Source organism: Lupinus angustifolius, unplaced genomic scaffold (genome assembly GCF_001865875.1).
Source record: "Lupinus angustifolius cultivar Tanjil unplaced genomic scaffold, LupAngTanjil_v1.0 Scaffold_134_42, whole genome shotgun sequence".
In the NCBI taxonomy this organism is placed as follows: Eukaryota; Viridiplantae; Streptophyta; class Magnoliopsida; order Fabales; family Fabaceae; genus Lupinus; species Lupinus angustifolius.
Window position 1 is genome coordinate 22,781 of NW_017725428.1, and position 565 is coordinate 23,345.

Here is a 565-nt window from a genome sequence, read left to right on the forward strand (position 1 = left end):
AGGAGGCATCCCTAGGATACCATAATCCCATATTTATTATTCCTTTTAAATATCTCATGATACGTTTAATAGCAATATAATGTGATTCTCTTGGTAAAGCTTGAAATCTAGCACGCATACAAACACTAAACATAATATCAGGGCGGCTAGTAGTCAAATACAATAAAGAGTCGATAATCCCATGATATTTGATTACCTCAATAGCTTTTCCCTTTTTGTCTTTATCAAGATAACATGTGCACGCCATAGGTGTGGATGCATCTTTACATTGCTTCATATCGAACTTCTTTAGTAATTATTTGCAGTATTTCGATTGATGAATGAAGATGCCACTTTCCATTTGTTTAATTTAAAGCCCAAGGAAGAAAGGCAGCTCACCCATCATCGACATCTCAAACTCGCTCTGCATCAACTCAGAAAATTCCTTACAAAAGGATGTCATTAGTAGATCCAAAGATAATATCATCAATATATATTTGAGCAAGTAAAACATTATTATCTAATCTACGGATAAAGGGAATGGTGTCAGCTAAACCTCTTTCGAACCCTTTTTATAATAGGAACG